The following is a 24,161-nucleotide window of genomic DNA, read 5'->3' as shown; positions in this document are numbered from 1 at the left end:
CACCTCACACACGCGCGTGCCTAGATGCGCAGGTCAACCATAGGCGTCAACTAGAAAGACTGCCTTTCCGGAGGCCACACATCGCTCCACACCACAAGGTATGAGCCTCTGGTGGTAGCGTGTCCCTCTTGGACACCCTTTCCCACTTACCAGAGATCCAATTTTCTTCCACTTCTTCTTGGAATTTTCCAACAACTTTGTGTCGGAACTCTATGTGAATTAAGCCCAGTTTTACGGCCCAAAGTCCTTCCTTGTGAAGGGATGTGTTTACTATTGTGTGTTTCTGCAATGGTGATTATGTGATGTGTTGTGTACATGAAGAGGTGTGAACGTACGTACCCAATACCCGGGCTAGGTGAATTAACCAGATATGACTAAAATCCCAACCAGACGAGGAATCGAACCCTCTGAAACAAAGGACATCACACTGGCTATTCAACCAAGGAGTCCTTCTTATCGGAGATCCAATGTTCATGGTAATTTTTCGGTTGTCTTAGAGGTCATAGATCTATGCCAGAGATTAAATAAAACAGTAGGGGTTGTTTTTCTTTCTTTTGTGTCATGTTATATTAAGTACTAATGACCATCCAAGAAGCATTTTTCATGTTGCTACGTCGGAAGTGCTCTAAATGAAAGTAGAGCGTAGAAATGCGATGCTGTGCATTTGGCAGGTGTAAAGTAACGTAGATGGAAGTCTTCCAAGAGACAAGCTAAAAGAAAAAAAGGAAGGAAGCCAACCAGGGAGCAGGTGCAGATCACAACCCATTTCTACTGAGACTCTAATGACTAAATTTCGTTTTAATATACATTAAAAGTGTTCTCCTACCAGAATAAATGAGCTTTCTTCAAAACCAACAACTTTTCCACTCCCCTCTGTTTATCCTCTTTTAATTGTACTTCACATACTTCTACTGGGAGATGAAAAACAAGAGTCACATTCAACACTTAGAGTATATAGCAGCGGTAATTCAAGATTAATGATTCTGAGATTAGTAAGACAAACTAAGATACACGAAAGTTCGGTATTTCATCTCTCACACAGGTGCTGATAAATGATCTCAGTTCAAGTCGTTAACAGCTTAAATTATACCTCAGCGATTAGCAGGCTAAGACATTAAGAGATATTCAAAATAATTAGCGCGTGCTTCCTGATCGGAATATGTAATTTGCCAGTTAAGGATCAGTCTCGTTTTCAGTCGCTCTATTCAAAAATGGAATGACGCCGGTCTATCTGCCTTCCAAAGAGCATCACGTCTAAACTGCTCTGCAGAATTTTATGGAATTATATTATTTGTGAAAAATCGTGGAATGCTGTACCTTAATCACAGACCAGGTACTGTGTTTACGTGAGCATAGTAAAAAGTAAGGTTCATAAGTTTATGACCTAAATAATATACAAGGAAATGTGCCGTAAAGACTAGCTAAATATGACCGAAAAAATGTAAAATGTGACTTATGGAATTTAGTGACAGATGGCAAATATGGGAATATTACTAACATTAAACGTCGTAAGCACCAAACAGTGATTAGTGTTAATTAGGGACGGGATTATTTGTAAATGCATATGCGCATATGCAAATGCATATTTTGAACGTTAGTACATATTTTGAATGTTAGTGCATATACAGACATATTTTTCTCTTATGTGTGATCAATTATCTAAGATTTCTGAACGAAATTAAAAATCCAATGAACTCTGTATATTTTATATCCCTTAGCAACATAAGAAGCGTTCCTTGATCAAGGAAAAAGGTTTCATTCTCGCAATACAAGCGGATAGACAACAAGCTATTTCCTTCTCTCTGACATTCCTTCCCTACTTATCCTTACAGTAGCTTCCCAAGGTTTGCTTAAACAAGTGCGTTCATCTGATAACTTGCTCTTCGTCTGTTGCAGTATTTCACCAGAGTAAACTGTAAAAATGCCTAAAGTATTTGCCAAAAGAATGTTGCGAGCAGTCAGTGCCAGTGTAGATGTATTGCCCAATTACGTCCGTCGACGTAGAACGATCATTTTCAGCGTATAAATTCATTCTGGCCGACAACAGAGAATCAGTGACTCCTGAAAACATTGAAAAACTGTTTAAACCTACTACTAGGCATCATTTTGCAGGGGATTATTTCATGTTTATCAACTTAACAGTGAGTTAAGTAACGCTTCTGGTGAGTGTATTTTGTTTTATTGTAGTGCATATTTCTGTGCATACTTACAACATTTTAGTACATATGTGTATGCATATTTTCTGAGTTTTTGGTGCATATGAATCCGGGCCCTAGTGATAATACAGCAGGCAGATTAAATCATGAAAACTGATAGAGCTACAGTACGTTAAAACTTTCAACATGCATTCACATTCAATCGCTTTACTGCCGCTACGTTCACTTCAGACGCTACCAAAGAGTGTTGTTCCGTCAGTACTGAAGATCTTTTCACCGAACTCTTTCACATAAAATTTTCATTTTACATCTTCACCGCACTTCACTTTAGGTATGATAGTATTCACTGTAGTACTACCGCTTTTCCCACATCCTTGAGGTTGCGGGTGTGAACTGTTTCAAACATGTGGATTTGGCCCTGTTTTACGGCCGGATGCCGTTCCTGGCGCCAACCCTATATAGAGGGATTAAATCACTATTGCGTGTTTCTGTTGTGGTTGGTAGTGTAGTCTGTTGTCTGAATATGAAGGGGAAAGTGTTGGGACAAACGCGAACACCCAGTCCCCGACTCAGAAGAATTAATCGCACGCCGTTAAAATCCCCGACTAGGCCGGGAATCGAACTCTGAACCGAAGGCCTCAACGCTGACCATTCAGCCAATGAGTCGGACTGGGTGAAGTGTGACGAATATGCTGAAATTCGTTGGTGATGAAAGGGGAAGAGGACTTTTTAATATATTTACATGCAGGCTGCTAACGAATGATGGGACCGATTATCTCCCGGTATAAGGAGATCCCTTATATCAAGTGCCAACAGTCTTTTTGAGAGTGGATGAGCGGGTATGGGTAAGGACACTCTATTGTCCTGGGGACAAGAAATTGTTCCCAAAGGCGGAGAAACCAGTTTGGTCAACGGCATTAGGATGCAGAAGGCAACGGGAAACCAATGCATTAAAGATCCCGAGATATATTCCAATAAATCTACATGGCATGGATGCAACGTCAAGATCAGAGCTGGCCATGTGGATCGTCTACCTCCGTTTGGAGACGACGTCTTAACAAGAACTGATTGTAAATCCTATGTTCGAAAGTCGACGTAGATAACATGTACCTTGTTAAAAACAACGCTTCAGTTTTTTTTAGCAAAAATGCTCAAATTTTAAACAAATACGACGTTATATTATTAAAATGAGCAAAATATAACCGACACAATGAAAACGGATGAAATATGTATTTATAAGCAAAATAAAATTGCTTTAAATGGGATCAGGGACCCATCATTCACATTTATTTTTCAGATTTCTGGTAAAACAAGCTCAGGGAAAATATATGACTTTTCCTTAACATCCAAGCCTTAGTAATGATATACGTTTATTGATGCGAATGGGACAGCCGACATGTTGATAGTCAAAGATTTGCCGAGTGTGGTGAGTACACGTCGGCCTATATACAGGTTTCCTAGACCAAAAATATATGTATGTTCCACCCTTGTCTCGTTGTACGGGGTCAGATCTGAAGTGAGATGAAACTGTGTAGCGAGTTTTTACGACCTGATGTCCTTCTTGACGTCAATCTCATCAGAAGAGTTAAGGAAATGAAATGAATGACGTAAAATGTGATAGTAAGAAGGGAGAGGAGGAGACCCGGTTCCGGAACATAGCCTACTCCTGTCGAATAGCACCAAGGGGTCTGCTCAAGGCTAAATTTTCCATCCGACGGAAGAATCACCATCAACAACGTCATATGTCCTCACTCCATTATTTTATTTCTGTATACAATATAATTTTGAGACTTCGGGAAAATATTTCAAATATCCAGAAAAGGAAAGATCGGTACAGCATTAGAAAATCATTCATAATATTAGTAAACGTCACTAAAAGTTATGCCTAATATTTAACGTATTACTAAGTATAATTTGCTTCATCTATATAAATAAAATTGTAACGACCGTGTGTCTTAAATTGTCCATTTTGACGAAATTTTCCTACAGTTATCCGTTTCAGGTGTAATAATGACCACCTGCAAATTTTTAGCTTTTGTTTCTGCTTGTCACTTTGTCGGTTCGTCTGTTCATGTGTTTGATTTTTTGTCAGCTGTTCTTATAACTTGAAAACTACTGGATATATTTCTACCAAACTTGATATATACTGCAGAATCCACCTGTCCTTGGGTAGGTTTTAGGGCGAATATTATTTCTGAATTAATAAATTTGCTGGGGGTTTATCCGAAACGGAAAACATTATTTTGCACTTCCGCAAAATATGCACACTTCAAATTAATGGAAATCTACCATCCTTAATGGAAATCAATTTCTAAAACTTTTTCTCATATGCACCATTTCGATAGGAGGATTAATAAGAGAGATATCATGAACGGCCGGTTTTTCAAGCTAAGTCCAGCGGACACAGCCCAAAAGGTGTTGTACGTGAAGCAGATTCCTTATCTAACTATACAAATAAAATCGTAACGGCCGTGTGCCTGTACATTGACTATTTTGGCGAAATTTTCGTACAGCTATCCGTTTACAGTGTAATAATGACCATCTGCATACTTTTTAGCTTTAGTTTCCTGAAATTCTTCATTTTTACTCCCGTCCCCCAAAATCAAGATTGCGGCACAATCTGGCAGACAAGCTAGAAAATTGAAATTTGAAAAATTTAAGTTTTAGCCTGTACCGACGGAAAACTTCGGAGATCTTTAAAATTTTCACTTTTTATCCTCGAAGAATACCGTAATATCGAGGTAATTCTAAAGACGGTACAGATCTTCGTTTTGAGATACTTCTTGGATAAACGGTAAGTCCTATCACAAAACGGATGGCACAATCTGCGTTCAAATTGAAGTGATCTATAACTTTGGTCCTATGTCATTTTGTCGTATCTCTATCCCTGATATGTTAGATTTGTTTCTATTTCTCAATTGTAAGTAAATTTTGTATTTTTTACACGTATAATTCATATTTTGATCACTTATAGGAATGATAATATCATCAAATTCTGAACAATCGCTGGTCCACATCGTAGCCATATGTGAGCCAAATGCTGTGTTTGTATCTGTCACATAATTATCCGAAAAGTAATGCACTGTGAGACAATCTTACCCAAATTTCACCCTATTCACCGTTTCTAACTCAATCTCACCCATGAATAGATGAGATACCAGAAAATACCAAAGGACGAGCTATTTAGACCGCTAAATACAGCGTCTTATGGTACAATCCGTTTGTCGATATGACGTGCCGTTTACCAGCAGTTAATCTGTAAATGAAGGTCCAATATTTTAAACATTCATATGCTTTTGTATGTCGATATATATCGATGTCGATTTGTAACGTGCAAGAAAGGGTGTGTCTGCTATTGTAATCAGTACTCCCCACATCGACTTTGACTGGCAGTAGGTATGTAGTCCTTTTCCAACTCTCGTGTAAATGGCATTAGTAAGGAGGGCCCACCATTGTAAAGAATATTTACCTTCTCGATTTCACTTGCAGAAGACAAGGGAGCGTGCATTTTTTTTCAAAACTCCCCTACCCGTTTGTGTTTGGCTGTGGGCAAGGGTGCCCCCCATTATCAACAAAAGTACCCATCTAAAATGTGACTGGCATTAGGCATAATGGCCTGCTATTTTAATGGAAACTCACCAACTCGGTGTGACTGGCAGTAAGCTGACTGGCATTAGGAAAAGGGGCCTGTCATTATAATGATAACAGCACAACTCAATTTTGACTGCCATTAGGGAACTTGCCTGCCATTATAATTAAAAATACTCAACTGTAATCTGTCTGTAAGTAGGAAACGGGGTCTGCTATTGTAAAGAAAACTTTCCAAATAGATTGCGACCCCGCATTAGGCAATGGGGCCTGCCATTCTATTTAAATCTTCCCAACTCGATTGTGAATGGTAGTAGGCAAGTGAGCCTGCCGTTATGATCACAAGTCCGCAATTCACACTTTCACATGTGAAACAACGTATGGGGACCTCCCCATGCTGTTTCTCGCATAACGCTAAGAGACATGCAATTTAAAAGAATCTGATGCATTGCATTTACAGTAATTTACTTCGATATCCGTATACATTGTAGAATACGTAGCGAAGCATGGGCACATTTGCTAGTTTAAAATAATCCATTTCCCAGTTATGATATCGTAATACTATCATATGTAATTTTCTGACAAACATAGCTGTGTAAACAATTCAAGTCTCATAAAGCGTACTGTACTAAACTTTCCAAAAATACTTTCGTTTTTAAAATCATGTTCCTTTAATAGTCTTATTTCCAGGAATTATAGTGGGTAGAGAGAGAATCGTACAGGTACTGCCTAGCGAAGGCAGTAAAGGCACTTTCGGTTCAAATGGAAGGACAAGGATTCGATTCCCTGCCACGAAGTGAAAGTATTTGGAAACGAATTTCCCACTTCTTGAGAGGCAAATGGCTCTGAAAGTTAATCAACCTGCACCAAAAATGAGTACCAGATTAATTACAGCGGGCATCGGTGTGTATTTTACAGATAGTGGAATACCTTATCTAACACTCCTCCCGGGGTCTTTAAAGCCCGTACAGTGAAGATTTTCTTTTACAGAACCGCAACTACTGACAGTTGAAAGTAACGGAAATTCTCCAAAAATTCAAATTTTGTTCTTTAGAATAGAGTGAATTTTGTAGGTTCTTGTAATATAAGTGAATTTTAAAGGGTTATTTATTTTGTTAGCCCCAATGCTGTCAGCTAACTTTATTTGAGAAAGTGACATTTCTATACCTCTTGGTAATTTTTTCATAAGAACCATTAGTGCCAGAGCAATCACACTCAATGCACTTGTTCAATAGCATAAAGAAAAAATTATTTTTTTTTTTTGCTAGTTTGCTTTACGTCGCACTGACACAGATAGGTCTTATAGCGACGATGGGATAGGAAAGCCTAGGAATGGGAAGGAAGCGGCCGTGGCCTTAATTAATGTACAGCCCCAGCATTTGCCTGGTGTGAAAATGGGAAACCACGGAAAACCATCTTCAGGGCTGCCGACAGTGGGGTTCGAACCCACTATCTCCCGATTACTGGATACTGGCCGCACTTAAGCGACTGCAGCTATCGAGCTCGGCAAGACAAAATGAAAACTATGAAAATTATATATTCTTCTGAAATATTATTATGGCAATCTAACCACCTGTAAACGTTTTGAGCAACGAAACAAAAACAAAAACTAAAAAGCAGGCAAACTTATCTCCGTATAGGCAGTGCAGGTCCTTGGACGGGTGAAAAGTGAAGTTTTCGTATACTGTAAAGTGGTTAGCTCTACGCCCAGTCACCTTTGCCCCCAGGAATTAATACCGTACTCATTTCTGGTGAAGTCTGAGTGAACCCCAGAACTATGTGCAGCTCTGTAAGTGGAAATCTATTTTCTTAAATTTTTCGACTTCCTAACGGGGTATGGAACCCACGTCCTCCTTTCACACTATCAGCCCCTAAAAGTTTTCGGAGGAATACATATTTTTTGAGAGTTCATCTTAACAGGGTAAATTACTTTTCGGATAAACTTGTAAATCTCTATTGTACTGTAGGTACTAGTGTTACTAATTTTCAAATAGGGCCCATTTACCTTATAACGTGATATTTTTTTGAAAATTGTGCCCAAAGTTTTGAAAGAAATTTGAATTTTTAAATGTGATTTGTTGCTCATTTCATACCTGTTGATGAACTAACGGAAGTGGCTAGTTGATGTAATGCATGAATTCTATACTAATTGATGTTAAAATATGCACAACGTTTAGTATTCATGGAAAATTAAGTTTTCTTAAAAATTATCTTGCAAAATTGGCCATAAACCTTAAACATTTGTTATCCACATCATAATAAGGAGTTAGTTAAATTTTAATCATTTCCCGACCTAAAAGAAGTTTATCTTCAGTTTCTTCCTCCAAGGACATTTTCTAGGATTAAATTCTCATCCTCCAACATATCACAACCCTTCCTCTCATTCCGTAAGAGCCGATGAACTTACTCTGCAACACCATTAATCGATAGTTCTTCTAGAATTCGATTACGAATTTAGCTCTGAGCCACAGCACTTTCCTATAACAACATAACTGGAAGAAAGAGCCCCAACTCATTTCCATAAACAATGGCCTGAACATCGCTGACCTGTTGCTCATTTTAGATCAGGTGTCGATAAATTCGGTCCTAACATCGAGACTGTCTTCTATAGCAATATATCGTATAACCAATTGATCAATGACACAAAAACATGTATTTCACCTGCTCCCATACATCGATAATAGGGCGTTGACGGAGGCTTTCTTACACAAGAAACACGGCTGTCATTAGGGGAGAACTCTTCCTTCAGTCTGTTATAATAAAACGCTCTGCAACTGGAATTCAATGAAATGTGTGCGTGTACTTTCAAATGGGGTCACCAGCACCTGTTGTTTCGTGTCCATCTTCTAATCTTGATATTCCCTGGAATGTTGGCATGTTCCGTCCGTACAGGTGCAAAATCCATTGTCCCGCTTTTTATAACTAGACATATATTCACTTAATAGTATCAATGTTCTTCCACTGAGACAAATATAATTGGAACTAAGGAAATTCTTTAATCAGATTAAGTATTAGAAATGCATTGATGATGATGATGATGATGTGATTCCTGTTTTAAAGGGTCAATCATCGAGGTCATCGTCCTTTACAAAGAAAATAGCATTACTTTTCTTCTTCAGCTACAAGGCCTAGGCCGAAAGGTCTGTCCATTTCTCGAAACAGATATCATACAATCACCTTTATGTCGGCCTCCCTACATTTCTCCTCCTTGGTTCGTAATTAAGATTAAGAACATTGAAATGGAAACGGTGTATGGCTCTTAGTGCCGGGATGTGTTCCAGGACTTCGGCACGCCAGGTGCAGGTCTTTTGATTTGACTCCCGTAGGCGACCTGCGCGTCGTGATGAGGATGAAATGTTGATGAAGACGGCAAATACACCCAGTGTCCGTGCCACGGGGATTAACCAATTATGGTTACATTTCCCGACCCTGCCTGGAGTCGAACCCGGGTCCCCTGTGAACGAAGGCCAGCACGCTAATCATTTAGCCATAGAGCCGGACATTAAGGATATTTGTACAACTATACCTAGAGATAGAGTGATAAATAGATAGAGGTATGAAGTATTTTATGAAAACGTCACGAGTAGAATACGTATGTCTTCACAATAATTAAATGACACAAAGTTATAGTAGATATTAATTTAGATCCAGGAGGTCATGCGGACTGTACCGCTACTGACCTAGCCAAGGCTTTTGGCAGGGTAGCTCATGGAATACTATTGAGAAAAATGAGGACGATTGAACTACGCAAAATAATGGCTGAATGGATGGCCACATAAAAAAATAGAACTCTGAAAATAAGAGTAAATGATCCGATCGTATAATGATTAAGATGATGTCCTGCTATGCAGTAATACTTGACCTCTGTTTTCTGATATATAAATTATGTTAGTAATGAACTGTATCACAGAAAGGATTTTGAGTGTAATATTATACGGTATGGTGTAAGGAGTAATAAATAAGTTACAGGATTCTGAGTAACTGCAAAAATACCTCGACAATTTTGCGAGATGGACAGCTGACAATGGCATGTTGATAAACGGAGTGAAATATCAGATTGTATCATCAAGAAGAGAAGTACTCTCAGTTTTAATCACTGTGTTGATTGGCTGATAGTAACTCATGGTAATCTCTGTAAGTACCTCGGAGTTAATATAAGGAAAGATCTTTATTGAGGTAAATAAAAGTTGCAGATAACTATATGTGTATGGTTCTGAGGGTATTTAGGAGTTGCGGTAAATATTTAAAGGACATGGCGTATAAGTCAATTGTAAGAACTTAATAAGAGTATGGTTCCAGTGTGTCAAACTCTCACCAAGAGTATAATCAGAAAATAATTCTCTTCCCATTCTAGAGAAAATTGATGGCAAACCACTCCAATGAGTAACTAAGTTCAAATATAGCGAACAGCTGTTTACTAAAAGTCTATATTTACGTAATAAAACTAATTACTGCACTTTAATGGCCAAAAAAGCTCATGAGAAGAACTTTAATATATCGTACCAGCGAATAATATCCATCGACTCAATAGAAACCGTAGTGAAATCTATCATTTGGATTGCTGTACTCTACTGTACTGAAAAATATTGAATATTGAAAGGATATAAAATATTGTGCTGGTTATGAATCAGAACAAATAGACTGGGTGCCAAAACGATTAAATGATGATGCTATGGATCAAGTGTACGAGAGGCGACCGCTTGATACCTTATAAATTAAAGGCTGTATATATATGGTTTGTAGGTAGAATTCCTCATTGTAGGCATGTTGGAGGGCAATATACGTACAAAACACCAAGATCGCAGACCACAATATAATTTTACGAACACTTCATTGGACGGGAAAATCTTACCAGATAATGTGGATTGCAAGTGCAGAACGTCAATTCCAATGGAAAGGAATCATTGTAGTGGCAAACTAGTCATAGGACTGATATACACTATGTATGATTATGATGCATATGTACTTAGGTTTACTGATGACATTGCCGTAACTGGTTATAATATAGAAACTAATACTGACAAGACAGGGATACTTGTGGTATGCAGGCACCATACCGAAGCTGAAATAATTCTGCATGTATAAAACGTTGAATAGTTTACTTACTCAAGAAGCCAAATAACAGCTGATAGTAGAAGTAAAAGAGATATGATAGCAAAATAACCAAACAAGGACAGCCTTCGATAAGAAAGTCAAGCTCTTTGCGTCTAAGAATATCAACTTTAGACTAAGAAAACAACTGGTCAAGATGTATGTGTGGAGTGTGTTCCTCTGTGGAAGTGAGACATGGACACAAGGCGAGACAGACATAAGGAGAGTGGAAGCATTCGAGATACTGTATGGTGTTAACAGAAGTATGCTCAAGATATCTTGGACGGACAGAGTTAGCAATCAGTAAGTACTGAATAGAACAGGAGACACGCCATGCTTTACACAGTACATAAGGAAAAGAAGGAATATCTGGATTGGACACTTAATGAGGTATGGAAGTCTACTAGCAACGACCTTGTGGGTTCTGCGGGAGTGGGGGGGGAGGGGGAAGGGACAAATTATAGGGGCAGGTCTGTGAATGAACTACATCAGGCAACTAATGGAGAACTGAGTCCCAATCCTCCGTGGTACTTAACACATAAAGTACAAGAGCGGGACTTTTGGAGAACTGCTGCCAACCAAACTCCAACAACATTTCCTGCCACTCTTATAAGGAGTTGAACCCATGTCCTTTTGTAGAAACCATACGCGTGTTTACCACCTTAGCTAAGCAGGTTCCCCCTCGATTGAATGGAAACACGCTGCTGGGAAATAAAACATTGTTCCTTTTGCTCCATAATCTACAACAGCATTCAACGAGGCTCGATCTGGGTCATATTTTATTCATGAATTCTGAACTAAGCTTAAAACCGATATGACCAACTACTTCTTAACTTATATAACATCTGGTCTGATCTCTACAAAGTGATAATTTTAAATCCTGTCATAATTCTGGAGAACATTAACTATGGTATTATAATACTCCTCACGCAGATTACTAGAGCACAGTTGAACGATGAGAAATGATTACCGGTTTGATTCATCAACTTAACAACTACTTCGGTGCTTTAAGATACACTAATGTTATATTTTGTCAGTAATCTAAAGAAATAACTGTAAAATATATCCAGGTGAACGGTAAGGTACTTGGAGGCGTTCATGTTATACAATATTGCATGGGTGTCATTTACACAATGAATGGCTTGCGAAGGATATTCACGGCATAAACAAAACTGAACGCCGGTTCCTTAATGGCTCAGAATATTCAATTTTTTGCCTTGGGGCTTAGGATAACATCTGGTGAGTTCGTATGCATCTAGCGTTCAACAAGGTGGTTAGTGAACTAGTATTCCTCAGAATTTTCAGTCTAACCTGTATTTTCGTTGTCCTAACATTCTATGATTATTCAATTATCATTGCCCTGAAGACTGCGATACGCTTTTCCTACCAAGGCATTTTCATAGCTAGGTCACCTCCCTCAGTTTCTTCTTCTTGTTTTCGAATTTGGCCACCTATTGAACTTAAGGCTTTCTATTCTTATTCTTCTTCTCCTCCCAGAACATCTTCATCCTTACACTTCTGATTTTCCTTTCTTTCTCAGATATGACCAATTTGGGTCTACATTTTGCTAATTTCTCCTGGAATGTTTTGATGCTGCCCACTCGGCTTCTAAATTCTTTTCTGTTATGAATCATATCCATTGTAAGTCCACTTTCTATTGCATCTCTTTTTACCTCTTCTACCCACTTCGTCGAAGCTTTCAGTCCAGTGATGTACTTGAATATTTTCTAAGTTATCCGTTTCTCATCCATTCTTTCTAGATGCCCATAGAATTTTAGCCTTGGCTTTCGCATGGTGACAGTGATTTTTTCGGTGTATTTGTAGAGGTCATAATTTTCTTTTCTATTTTTCCACTCCCCATCAGCATTTTCCTGTGGTCCTAAAATTTCCCTTAATATTCTCCTCTCCATTTTGTTGTTTGTTTGTTGTTTGGGTCATCAGTCCATAGACTGGTTTGTTGCAGCGCTCCATGCCACCCTATCCTGTGCAAACATTTTCATTTGCACGTAACTACTACATCTACTATAATCTGTATTATCACGTTCAGTTCTTGTTCTATCCTTACCATTCCTAACGCCTACACCTCCCTAAAATATTAAATGAACAGATCCTGGAGGTCTCAAGATGTCTCCTAGCATTATATTTCTTCCAATCAAATTTCGCCAATTCATTATCCTCTCACTAATTCGATTCAGTATGTCTTAGTTCATGATTCGCTCTATATCTCACCTTCAGCATTCTTCTAAAACACCACATTTCAAAATCTTCTAATTTTCTTTCTGAACGAGTTATTGCCCATGTTTCATTTTCTACCCAAGTAACAATATTAATTTACTACCTTTAAGACTTTATTCCCCAGTCCAATATTTCTTGCATCACCTGAGGTCCTTCGAATGCACTCCATTACTTACGTTTTAAATTGATTTATTCCCATCCTGTCCTCTGTCTCCAAGACTCCGCCCATGCCATTTAGAAATTTCTTCTGATCTTCTGCTGACTCATTTAAAATAACAATATAATCGGCAAATCTCATGATTTTGATTTCTTCTCCTCGGATTGTTATTCCCTTTCAAAATCAGTCTTTTATTCTCTTTATCGCCTATTCTATAACATTGGAAAGGAAACTGTAAATGAGATGACTTAAACTAATCAGGGAATTCGGGTAGGCAGAGATAAAGGAATATCTTATAGGATTTTCGTGAGAACGTTGCCTGACGCAAATCTGACTTAGGCCGAAATGAAACGCACGTTAGATAGCCAATTAAATATAATTTTATTTACCAAGTGGCCACTGATGACTACCATAACGAATGGAACCATTGTGCGCAATTGCTACGGCATTAAATTAATAAATAGGTATTTGATTTATCTTTACAACTCCTTTGTTATTTATTGCAAGCTAACCTTTCTGGCAGGTAATTTAGTGACACAGGTAGATAATTACATACCTTCAACACATGTTTGAAAATACATTCGGTAATTTTCGAAATTGTTCGAACCTCACTGTCGGCAGCCCTGAAAATTGCTCTCCGTGGTTTCCCATTTTCACACCTTAATTAGGGCTACGGTCGCTTCCTTCTCATTCCTATCCCTTTCCTGTCTCATCGTCGCCATAAGACCTATCTTTTTCGGAGCGACGTAAAGCAACTTGGAAAAAATTTCAAAATTTCGTAGTCCATGTAAATGCTGCCGTAATTTTATTAAGTTTACCGAAATGATACAGTTATTCCGGACGTAAAATTCTAGATTGAAAATAAGAGCATCAAGGGTGACATTTTACATTCAGCGGTCTATATAAAGGAAATTTAGAAATTCTCACAGTTTTCTACGCGTACATAACTTTGTCCCTAAGGGTCGGAGAGAAGTCATCACCGAGATAAATAAGATAAGATAGGATGTTTTATTTATCCTGGCAATGTTAGTTGTGACTTCCTTTCTTACACTCAAGCAGTCTTAACGTAGAACACTCGTAATAATAAAATTATTCTTAAACTATAAAAAAAACTGTTGATAATAGGATGAAAAATATGTTAACAATAATAAAAGTTATATATATATATATATATATATATATATATAAAATCGTAACGACCGTGTGTCTGTACATTGACTATTTTGGCGAAATTTCCCTACAGTTATCCGCTTCAGGTGTAATAATGACCATCTGGAAACACACACTTTTCTATACACGGGAAATGCCGCCCATCCTCATCGTTGGGTCTGCCTTACGATTGTTATACCATGGTTACAGCAGTCACACGAAAAAAAAAAAATTAATTGAGGACGCTTGGATGGGAAAGAAAAAGTACTGAGAATGTAGTGGTCCAGTCCTCGAATTACAGTAAATGCACCCCTAGTATTTCCCTATATAGAAATTGAGAACCAGAGAAAACTATCTTTCAGGCTGCCGACTGTAAGGATCAAACCTATGTTTCTCAAATTAATGCATTCAGCAGTGTTAATCATACCGCCATGCCAACTTGTTCGGTGAACTTGGAAGGCAAGAAATACAATACGAATAATTGAGCATAATTTTTATTTCAGTCTAAATACTCTTAAAAGCAATGCTAATAATTTCATGGAGGCCGATGACCCTCGATGTTAGGCCCCTTAAAACAACAAGCATCATCATCATCAATAATTTCATGTCCCTTCACCTACTGTCGGGTTTTAGGATACATCGCTAAGCTGAAACATTACCTAAAAGAAAACTTTATTGTTAGCAAATAGCTTCTGTAGCTCAGGCAGCAACGCGCTGGCCTCTCATCGCTGGGTTTCGTTGTTCAAATCCCGGTGGCTCCATGTGAGATCTGTGCTGGACAAAATACTCCGGTTTTCTCTGTCATCTTTCATTCCAGCAACACTACCCAATACCATTTAATTTCATCTGTCAGTCTTCAATTATTGCTCCGAAGGAGTCTGACAGGCTTCGACAGCCGGCACGATTTCTGTCCTCGCCTCTAGATGGGACTTCATTCATTCATTTCATTCATATTATCAGAAAATCTAGTGATACAGGTCATGTTAAATTGAAACACTCTTAAATGTCGTTTTGTAGCTTGCATAGTTTAATAGTCATGTCCTTTGTCGAAGATCACAGAATCGATTTCCTGTACTATCCTTTGAGATTTAAGAATGATTAAATTTGAAACACATGTATCAGTATGGCCTATTGTAAACTTATTTTCAGGATAGGCCTATAGGTAACAGTATATTTAAAAAAACAACAGTTTAGGAAACATTTGCCCTTTCTTCTTGCCACCATTTTCGCACTCCAGTAGGGTCGAGGATGCAGTCAGAGCCGTACATGCTGACCCGTATCCAAGGACGTATTTGATTATCTATACCTTGTTTATGTAAGTAGTGTGGTGTTTTGTGCGTAAATGAAGATAGATGAAATGTCGTATGGCTTTTAGTGCCGGGATATCCCAGGACGGGTTCGGCTCGTCAGATGCAGGTCTTTCTATTTGACTCCCGTAGGCGACCTGCGTGTCGTGATGAGGATGAAATTTTGATGAAGACAATACATACACCCAGCCCCCGTGCCGTAGGAATTAATCAATTAAGGTTAAAATCCCCGACCCGGCCTGGAATCGAACCCGGAACCCTCTGAACCGAAGGCCAGTACGTTGACCGTTCAGCCAACGAGTCGGACATGAAAATAGATAAAAGATATCCTCGCCGGGCTGAGTGGCTCGGATGGTTTTGGCGCTGGCCTTCTGACCCGAACTTGGCAGATTCCATCGTGGCTCAGTCTGGTGATATTTGAAGGTGCTCAAATATGTCAGCCTCGTGTCGATAGATTTACTAGCACGTAAAAGAACTTTTGGGGGAATAAATTTTGGCACCTCGGCGTCTCCGAAAACCGTAAAAGTAGTTAGTGGGATGCAAAGCCAATATTATTATTATAATTATAAAATAGTCTGTCCTCTAGCTACATGAATTGACCAGACGCAGGTAAGCCCTGAACTGAAGACCGCCAGAGTGGCCATTGAACAGAAGAGCAGAAAAGTAGAAAGAACGCTCAGTCGCTGAAAAGAATAATGAGCATGTGCTATTGTACTGTACAAGTTCCTCCCTGGTACACTTTTCTCAGAAGAAGTTGAAGATATAGATATAATGTTTGTTGTTTGTATCCGGTGGGACTGTATTAAATGGAATGTGAATTATATTTTGGTAAGAATAACTATTAAATCTGATAAAACATTAAATGCGAGTAATATAAAACACCATGCTCTCATTTGCTTTTTGAGTACGATTATTTTACTTCTCAGGCTACGCAGGTGTTTGGTAGCTGGTCTGACGTGTTCGCATTCTATTTCCGACCGACGTTTCCTAAAAGGTTCGACTATAGCTGAAAGATATTTATCCCCGGATAATAATTTCCTGTAGTTCAATGTCTCAGCCAACTTCTTTTCCTTACGATCTCATTGTTACTAGGCCTGTGAGGTTGGGAGAATCATTCATGCGCACACCTTTCAAACCTTCTAGTTTTATGTGGCTGTTAATATCATATCATTATTATAGCTATGGGTCATCCAGTTTCAAATAGAATCCGAACCACAGGGATAACAATTTTCATTTCAAAAATATAGTATGTATTGGCCGGAATTCGATCTGTTGCCGCCGTGCTGAGAAGTCAGTGACTATGTCATTCAGCTATAACGCCTTCGAAACAATTCCCTTTCCACTGTACCTACATTGAAGGGTCGTTCCTTTTCTATAATTAGAGTTAAGGGAAGCTAATTCTCTAGTTCTACTCTCCTTTGAAACGAACAGCATCACCACCTTTAGAGCTAAGGTAAAGAATTTTACCACCTCCTTCACTAAATAATATCTTGTTTGTTTGTTGGTTGGTTAAATTAGTTTTTGTTAACATCTTACAGTCAGTTAATTGCTAGTCTTATGTTTGTAAGTATGCGTGCTTGATCCTGGTTAATGTCGACAGAATGTGTTGATATTTTTATGTGCAACAAATCCGTGCCATTGGCTTTCGGTTCGTCAAAGAAGTCCTGCAAGAGATATTTTGAACAATGTTAATTCCTTTTTCATACAACCAACATTATTAAAATTACCAGCTCTCTCTGTGCAGAAGTGTTGCGTCTCCCTCTGGACCACATGTTCGATTCTAGATGTCCCCACACGAACACACACGGAACCAGGCTCAGCAGTCCGAGCAATTTTGTCGGCGAGCCTGGGACCAACACATACATAAGCGACGAACTCCGAGAATGTCCGCACCACACCAACCTCACCCACCACACCACCTACACCAAAAACACAAATCAGGTTCTGAAGCCCGTAGGGGACATGCCAGGAGGGGCGTTCAGGGAAAAGTTAGACGAAATTCTGAAAACCGTCTTCCCAAATTTGAACCTCACCGCAATCATGACCTCTGGAGTTATGATAGTCAACAGGCTGGCCACGGCCCTGTCATTGCCCTGGCTGGGGGACCTGGTGAATGCGATCTCCGACCTCCTTACCCAAGATGCTACGAACTCGATACATGTAGCTCTCCTAGCAGAAACCTTCCTCCCACCGGGGTCGAAATTCAACATAAGAGGCCACGAGATACACAGACGTGACAAAGCAAACCGCGTCGGAGGCGTGGCAGTCCTGGTACGAAAAGACATTAAAGATATGGAACTAGACTTACCATAACTCGTGGAACTAACATCATGTGGGTTAGCATGCCGGTGCGAGGGACACTAATTAATGTCGCCGCAGCATACGCCAGACCGAGAAGCTTAAACACGCAAGATATGGAAACTGTACTAGGGCTAAACAGAAACACAATCCTCCGAGGAGACTTCAACTCGGAGCACTATAGCTGGGGGTGCTTGAAGCCTAACACTGAAGGTAAAACACGGTGTAACTATATGATATCCCAGGAATACATGGTAACAGCCCCAGACGAACCCACGTTCCTAGCACCCGACGGACAGGTCTCCGACATTCTCGATATAGTCCTATTACAACACATTCCTCAGAGGCATACTATCACCACAATAAACGACCTAGGGTCGAGGCACCAACCTGTGCTACTTACATTGGACGATAAACCCGAGGAATACGAACACAACCCCAAGTGTAGGCTTAACTACAAGGCCACCAAATGGGGTAAATTTGAACACAAACTAATACACTTCTACAGAGAAAAGAGGGCGTGTTAATAGGAAGCTCAGAGACGAAGCAGTCAAAACCCTAGTAGAAGTGATTTAGGCAGCCGCCACAGCGAGCATACCAGTACACAAACACAAGCACTACGCTCATTTCGAAATCCCAGCCCATATAAAGGAGTTAATACATAAGCGCAACAGCCATAGACGTAACTGGGCACAATTTCATCGAAACTATGACCGCGTAACGAAAAACGAACTTTACACAGAAATACAAACACAATTACAAAATTGCAGGCCATGCGAATGGAACAATAAACTACATCATTTCGATACAAGTACCAGGCCTGTGTGGAAACTAGCAAAGCACTTCACGCGAGAGCCGCACATCATCCCTACTATTAAGGGACCCAATGGCCCGGTATACGAGAACCGTGACAAATCGGAAGTCATAGCTGCATTCACCCCGAACAAAACACCATCTGACCCCCCCCCCTTTACCAAGTTAACTGAGGCAAAGTTAGCTGAGTTCATCGAAAACGCACCTAAACCGGAGGTTAAGAGGACTAATATACACTTAATCAAGTGGATAATAGGTCATATTAACCCGAAGAAGGCACCTGGCCCGGACAAGATCCAAAATATTACAATTAAAGGAATTAACCCATAAAGTCCTTACCCTACTCACCAGCATCTTCAGTGCAATGTTCAGGCCCCAGTACTACCCTGAAGAGTGGAAGGGGGCTAAGATACTAGTATTTGGAAAACCAGGCAAAGACAAGTCAGACCCAAACAATTACAGACCCACCAGCCTCCTGGACGCCCTCAGTAATGTATTTGAGAAAATACTACTGAAAATTCTAATAGGGCATATCGAGGAAAAAGGAATAATTCGCAACGAGCAATTTGGCTTCAGGAACGGGCATTCTGCCCCACAATTACTCACGCTATTCATAGAATAAGCCACCACCAGTTTCAATAAACGAAGGGACACGCGTTTGGTTTTCCTTGATATTCAGAAAGCATTGGACAAAGTCTGGCACGAAGGCCTACTAGCAAAACTAATAGACCTCGAATTCCATCCAGGCTATATAAGAATAAAATCTTGCCTGGAGGGCCGAGAGTTCCAAGTCGACGTGCACAACACACTGTCAAGCACGCGAAGGATTAGAGCGGGCGTAGCCCAAGGGTCCCTTATCGGCCCGATCCTCTTCGTCCTATACACAAACGACATGCCAAGAGCGGAACTTACCATCACACACCTCTACGCTGACGACACTGATATCACAGTTCAGCACCCTCAGTTAGCGTGCACTCGGAAGAGGTTACATGTAGCACTACGAACTCTCGAGCCCTGGCTAACGAAATGGCGCATCACGGTCAATGTCGACAAGTGCCAAGCTGTGCTGTTCACAGGAAAGAACAGACGCACACACAGGCCAGCAAATATTAAACCGCAAAAGCTGTTTAACCAGGATATAGCATGGCATGACAAAGCCAAATACCTAGGAGTAGTCCTAGATAGAAAACTTACTATGTTATATCACATTCAAGCCATCCAGAGAAAAGTACACATAAGACTCAGCCAGCTGTATCCAATACTGAACAAAAAAGTGTCCAGTATAAACACGAAGGTAGCCATAAACATGTACAAGCCCCTAATTAGGCAATAATCATCTATGCACCCCCTGCGTGGGAATGCAATCACGAACCTGGATAAGCTGGAAAACATACAACACAAATGCATTCTAGCAGCAGCTAAACTACCGAGAGACACACCACTACGGCACCTCTACAAAATAGCAAACGTTCGCACGATAAGACGTCATATTAGCAAACAAAAACTTCGAATGTACACGAAATCATGGGGTAACAAGATCAACCCACTAGTAAGTGGGATCGGACGCTATGACGCTGATCTTTACATCAAGTACCCCACACCGAAACACATTCTGTTCAGCGACAGGGTGAGGAGGCGCGAGGCCGATAACAGGCGCCCTCCCTAAGCTGACATCTATACATTACCTAAGCACACAGTACACTGCAGACACCATGTATCTATGTAAATATGTACCTATGATTACAGCTGTCTTCATCCCATGAGACCCAAACGAGGAAAGATTGATAAGAAACACAACACAAGAAGACGATGGCAGCGTAGCCAGACGGCCAAGGACGAATCAATCCACCTCTGCCCCACGACAGAGACATGGGAGCGGAAAACCAGCCCAAGCCCTGTAACGAAGACAGCAGTACTTAGATAGTTATTCTGCTTACTTAGGTATAATCCTGGACACAAGAACAGGCAGGCAAACCTGCACTCTAATGGACGACTGTATTTGTGTGTATATATATATTGTACTTAATAACCTTAGCATAGTTTCCGATCTGCAGTGACAAGTGTGTTCCAGCAACACCGCAAGAGAGGGACATCGCCAGGAGGAGGAAGATTTCCCCTTACACCATGTACGGCTTGGCTCTTAAACCCTTTCTCCAAACGGAGACTTGGCACCAGAGACCGCCGGCGGCTGGACAATCGGACGAACCTGTGGCCCAAAGCCCAGCCGCTAGTGGACCCGAGCCGCACCCGGCAGTGAGGCAGTGACAAGAAGGACTGATCCACATAATAATTGACAGTGGCAGGGACATGGTTATGATTGCATGACGCCTCAACATCACCTTACCAACACAAACTTCTGCCTGACATGGAAACAGGCCGATACTCCTGTAGTACCATCTCCCGCTCCTCCCTGCTACTTCTTCTTAGAACTAATGGCATGTCGGAGATAGTGGCAATTGCCATGCAGGGGGAGCGGCTTCGACCCCCTCCCCCCAGGAAAAATAGCTTAAATCAGTATATGTGTGTGTTCCCAGCTACCACGGTGTGCGTGCCAGCTGTGGAAGATGTCGGTCGGAAATCGTTACTCTGTTCGGCAGACTGTAGTTGTGTTTAGTACAAGTGTTCGAGTCTGTGGACATACAAAGTGTCGAAGGTGGAAACTTTGACCTGTATTTTTGTGCGAAAAAGGAAGTGATAATATTATGAGTCGTCAATAGCTGATAGACTTGTGTATTAAAACTTGAACCGTTCGAGTAATTAACATTCTTGAGAACGGGACTAAATTCTCCCAGCGAATAATTATAAATTATTATCAACTTGCATAAACTGGTTGGACTCGCCACATAATAGTTTATCGTCACGTTATTGTATATATTCAGGAAAGTGGTAGTTCAGTTACAAACGAGACCATTTGACTCATGCCAGTCTTTCGCAACGTACTGTATCATAATAATTTCTAAGGAATTTGTCGTTTATTTGTTGGACAGGGTTAATGTCTTTCCTTCGAACTATGTTGATCGCGTTATAATCATGACTTTTAGTTTCACAAGACTGTGCCTTAGTGACAGAATTAATTTCGTAAAAACTGTGCCTTAATAACAAAATTTATTTTTATTAGACTGTGCTTTAGTGACAGAGTAGACTCGAGGATTTTGAACTGTGTTCGCTAAGTAGGCTTGGTGCACTAGAACAGTGCATCGAACGACAATCATTTCATTTATATTGTCCAGCTCCATGGCTGAATGGTTAGAGTGTTGGCTTTTGGTCACAGGGGTCCCGGGTTCGATTCTCAGCGGGGTCGGGAATTTTAACCATCATTGGTTAATTTCGCTGGCACGAGGCTGGGTGTATGTGTTGTCTTCCTCATCATTTCATCCTCATCACGACGCGCAGGTCACCTACGGGAGTCAAATCAAAAAGACCTGCACCTGGCGAGCCGAACATGTCCTGGGATCTCCCGGCACTAAAAGGCATACGCCATTTCATTTCATTTGTGTTGAACTATGTCAAACTTCTTCTTTCGTTATGAACTGTGGAACTTGTAAATTCTACGAACTGTGTTGAGTGATGATATTCAGTGAAGGTACTAATTCCCAAAATGTGCAGTGCTCCAAAGAAGCGTCGTACCAGATCTCATTGAAATTCTGTGCGATGCCTATACATTTCTTTACTCTCTTCATGGAAGCGAAGTGGAATTAAACGCTAAATCAATAATTCCTCATTGCACGTAATCGATCATCAGGCGTTAGACTTTCGGGTTCGATCCCGATCCTCATCGGACATTCAAGACCTGTCAACCGCCGTGGGATAAAGTGGTGCCATGATGCTGAGAGGAGATCCATGGTGAGGGGGAAGGAGTCCGCCAACGCGGGATATCACCGATGCCGAGAAACAGTGTCACTTCCTACCACTGTTTGGACCTTCTCAAATCCATCCTTCACATGTATAAAAGGTGATAGATTTCTTGTCTAACTTGAATAAAACAAACTTAAATTTCAAAAGAACTTATTCAAATACCCTACTCTATGTGGTTTCTAGCATGGACCGTACACGCCCTGGCGTCAACCGATGCTGCCCGATAAAGCCAAAGTACTGGCGTTCCTATTACAATACGCAAGTCGATGGTTTTACCCAAGATTACAAAAGTAGGCTAAGTAACCCAGAAAAGGCTGTCTAATTCTTACCACTAACATGATATATGTTCCAACACCAGGCATATGCTGTGGCTGTACCTTAACTATGGCTACGGTCAATTCCTTTCCACTCGTAGCCCTTTCCTGTCCCGGCGTCGCCATGTCTCTGCCAGTGAAACGTAAAGCAATTTGTAAACTAATAATAATAATAATAATAATAATAATAATAATAATAATAATAATAATAATAATAATAATAATAATAATAATAATAACGAAAATCTACAGCCTGTTTCCAGTCATTTGACCGGGTCAGGAATGGAATGAATGAAGCCCCCATCTAGCGACGAGGATGGAAATTATGCCGGCTGCCGAGGCCTGTCGCACACATCTGGGGGAATGATTAATGAATGATTAATGGAATGAAATGATATTGGAGAGTGTTGCTGGAATGAAAGACGACAGAGAAAACCGGAGTACTCGGAGAAAAACCTGTCCCTCCTCGGCTTTCCCCAGAACAAATCTCACATGGCGTGACCGAGATTTGAGCCACGGAACCCAGAGGTGAGAGGCCGGCGCGCTGCCACCTGAGCCACGGAGTCTCAAATAATAATAATAATAATAATAATAATAATAATAATAATAATAATAATAATAATAATAATAATAATAATAATAATAATAATATAATTTGCCATATGTAAGCACTTTTACCCTTTTTGCCTGATGTTATCTCTGGATCTGGGATCATGATTCCGTTCAGATATCTGAACGTTGGTATTATTATTATTATTATTATTATTATTATTATTATTATTATTATTATTATGCCTACCCTGCGAACCATGCGATCTTGCCACGGTGGAGAGGCTTGTGCGTTCCAATGAAGCAGATAGCCGAGCCGCAGGTAGAACCAAATCGGATGGGTATCTGTTGTGAAACCAGACTATCGAAGGTTTGATCGAAAGGGGAGTAGCAACCATTCGCAAGTTGCAAGGGCGGCAGTGTAGATGATTGACTAATATGGCCTTGTAATAATACTCAACATGTCTTAGCTCGGTTGATACTGCTACACGGCTGAAGGCAACGGGAAACTATAGCCGTAACTAACTCCCGAGGATATGCAGCTCTCCCTGTATGAATGATGTACTGATGATGGCTTCTACGCGGGTAAAATATTCCGGAGGGAAAATAGTCTCCTATTCGGATCTCCGGGTAGGGACTACACGAGAGT

This window comes from Anabrus simplex, chromosome 1 (genome assembly GCF_040414725.1).
Source record: "Anabrus simplex isolate iqAnaSimp1 chromosome 1, ASM4041472v1, whole genome shotgun sequence".
NCBI lineage: Eukaryota > Metazoa > Arthropoda > Insecta > Orthoptera > Tettigoniidae > Anabrus > Anabrus simplex.
Note: the sequence above shows the minus strand (reverse complement) of the source record.